The following is a 3,509-nucleotide window of genomic DNA, read 5'->3' on the forward strand; positions in this document are numbered from 1 at the left end:
GTGTCATTAGATTTTGCAAGATATTAAAGGGGCATTTTTAAAATTTATCACCTGAAATTTGATAAAGTCATTTTGAGATTTTCACCAGACCGACTGTTTCATTTTGACCTTGAGTATTAACAACCTAGCCATCAAATATGCGAGTGTGAGTTTTATAATAAAGTGAGAGTGGTTTACGGTGTTACGGGTGAAGGAAAAAGAAAATTCAGTGATTTTTCTGTATATTTGTAAAATTTGTGTAGCATCCTATATATTTTTTTAAGGTGGCTATGAGTAGAGGAAAGATAAAAATGTATTATTTAATTGAAATTGAGAGAGAAAAGATAGTGATTTTAATATAATTTTGGATTTGAAGATAGGGGAAGTGTTGTGAATGCTCTTAGAGTATTCAGAGCATTCTCGTCCGGCTCCACAAAATCTTGTGAGGGGGGTTTGTAAATTATAGGTTGGGATTTTGAGTGTAAATTAATTATAAGGTGGAGAGAAAAAAAGTAGTGATTTTTTGTAAATTAGGGGAAAATGTAGTGATTTCTTGTAAATTATAGGGTGAAGAGAGAAAATTGTAATGATTAAAATACAAAAATAAAATATTATTTTATTAAACAGAAGGAGAAATATAGTATTTTTTTAGTGTAATTATAGAGATGGGGATAGGGGATCGGTTGAGAATACTCTCACATTCAAACGACCAAATTTGTGAGTGGGGTTTTTATAATACAGGGAGTGGTTTATGGTTTTGTGAATAGATGACAGAGAAAATGCAATAATTTTTCTGTATATTTGAAAAGATACTGTTCATCCCTCTATAATTTTTTTAATATTTGTTGAAAGTGGTTGTGAGTGAAGGAGAGATAAAATGTAATGATCAAGGAATAAAAAAAATTACTATTTAATTGAAAGAAGAGAGAAAACATAGTGTTTTTTAGCATAATTTTGGATTTATAAATGGTGAAATAAATTGGATGCTCTTACCCATGTTAACTAACTTATCTTAGTGCAAATGAAATAGCATGTGATACAAGTGAATTAAACATGAAATCAAGTGAATAATAAGTTTATGAGACAACTTCTTTTTGATAATTGTTATATATATAATAAATTAACAAAGAGCGTGACTAGTGTAAAGTGTGATGGTCTTAGATGCTCCAACTAATTTACATTCACTCATTTAATGTAACTTTTAAGCCATCAACATCTTGGTGAGGTGGTCAGGAGGTTTTCCTTATTGTTTCTTTTTGGTCTTAGATTTGAATCCGGACTCATGAATGCACTCTGAAATATGGGCAACATCACTGTAAGAGGGATTCAAACTTGGGTAATAGGGTATGGCTAGTGTTATAACACTATAAAAGAGATATCGCTGCCACTACAAACTGATCAGGATACCTAATAAGTCCATAGACACGTAATAAAAAACCAAATATCCAATATTAGGTACTCACAAGTAACAATTATTTTAGATTTAGAATTGGTTTATAATACTGAAATTAGTTATATTATCTTATCTTGTTAAATTGAATAAAATAGTATATGAATTTTCCTAATTCCTTATATCCGGTGGGATCAGCAACTCGTCAGTGATTTAAATTTGCTGTTAAAAAGAAAATAAAAATATCCCCCTCTCTTACCATCTTACATATTGAATTAATAACTTTTTTAATATAAATTTGTAATTCCGGAAAAGTTAAAAAAAGTATTAGCAAGATGTTAGCCACCGACACATCAATTTTAATCAATAGTATCGCGACATGCAATATTTTTAATGGTGCTTGGTATCTTATAATCTCATGAAGGTTCACTTGAGCATTGGAGGTAGTTTCAAATTAAATGCTGTATGTAGACTACTATTTCGTGTGACGGTGGGATTAATTTGACCAAATCATATTGCTATATAACCAGAGTAAAATCATCAGTGTCGGCTGTTGATTAGACAGAATCCCCTATAATCCACAAGTCTGGATACTCATTGATTTGGTTCTGTTCTTCATAACAGTTGGTTTAAGTTGTGCTTGCTATTTTAACACAACACAACACTCTAAAATATAAAGTGTAAAATTTTTTTCATAGAAGATCTTGAGTTGAACCAGTACAATAATGCAAATATTGCTTGCCACTTTGTTAGCTTATATTAAAGAGATTTTGCCTATAACTAGATAAAAAGTACTTTTGGTTTCCAGTATGCTATGATGAACAACTTAAATAAGAAGGACTTTGGTAAAGGGATCTTATTATTGATGCATGAAGAGTAGTTTCATATCATGTGATACAAATTAAAATAAAAATACGTTGCCTATATCTCAATTATTTTAGCAGTAGCATAGGCACACATGCATAAAAGAACAAATTACAAATCATTTTGAAAATGAATGAATCAACTGAACTAGTTTCTCTAAATTAGCCATGGATGAACCTGAAGGAGAAGTACATGCCTTCTCAGCTTTGTTCTTCAAGTCAATAGCATTCTTCCTCATTTCCTTCCCTTTTTCTCCACTCATTAACTCAATTACTAGCTTGGAAACTTCATCACTCTTTACATTATTGTCAATCTCCATTGCAACACACCATTTGTTACAACTCCACCAGCAATTCGTTTGTTGGTCCGCAAAAAACAGCCAACTAATCATTGGCACACCACTAGAGATGCTTTCGAGTGATGAATTCCATCCACTATGTGTTAAAAACCCTCCAATTGACGGGTGGTTTAGGACTTGTTCTTGGGGGCACCATCCAACCAACATCCCTCTACCACTTGTTTCCGTTACAAACTTTGGTGGTAGTATAGCAGAATCACCAATGACAAGGTCGGGTCGTATTATCCACAAGAACGAATAATTGCTCTTTGCTAGTCCCCAACAAAACTCAACTAGTTGTTGAGGTGTCATCACTACAACGCTACCAAAATTCACATAAATAACTGATAATGGTGCTTGTAAGTCTAGCCATTTTAAACATTCGGTTTCTTCGATCCAAAGGTTTGATTTCATGGATGCAAGAGATTTATCGTCAATATTTCTGTCAAGTAGGTGTAGAGGGCCAATACCATAACAAGGAGGATACATGGAAGCAAGTGAATCTAAAACATCATGCTCCAGTTCATCAGAAGTGTTGAAAATGACGCCCGAAGCTTTTTTCGCTCTCACTATTTGCGAACACAAAAATTGTACCATGAACTCATCCCCTGGGTAGATAATTCTGATGAAAGGAGGAATATCTTTTAGACGTCTAGACATGGTTGGGATAAAATCTATGACTGTATCTAAATATCCATTCACCAAATCACTTGTATCTGTAGAGCAAAGTAAAATGGTAGTATTAGCTTGATATACGAAACTTCATATCTTTCCTTTTATGTTTTCTAAGTGTAAAATACATAGAAATTAATGTTTGTTTTGTTTGGCGGAGAGTTCACATTCCATCCACTAAATAACACGAGTTAGGGTGTTGTGAGTAGAGAAAGACAGAGAAGTGTAATGATCTTTCTGTATATTTTTGTATATGCAAAATAACGG

General features: G+C 32.7%; 1 pseudogene; it reads right to left on the reverse strand.

Annotated features, from left to right (window-relative positions):
- Positions 1-2,351: 2,351 nt before the first annotated feature.
- LOC143555709 (7-deoxyloganetin glucosyltransferase pseudogene) lies at positions 2,352-3,230 on the reverse strand (annotated as a pseudogene).
- Positions 3,231-3,509: the final 279 nt, after the last annotated feature.

Source organism: Bidens hawaiensis, unplaced genomic scaffold, assembly GCF_021521415.1.
Source record: "Bidens hawaiensis isolate Kalapana, Puna unplaced genomic scaffold, B.hawaiensis_p1.1 tig00018246_1, whole genome shotgun sequence".
Taxonomy (NCBI): Eukaryota; Viridiplantae; Streptophyta; class Magnoliopsida; order Asterales; family Asteraceae; genus Bidens; species Bidens hawaiensis.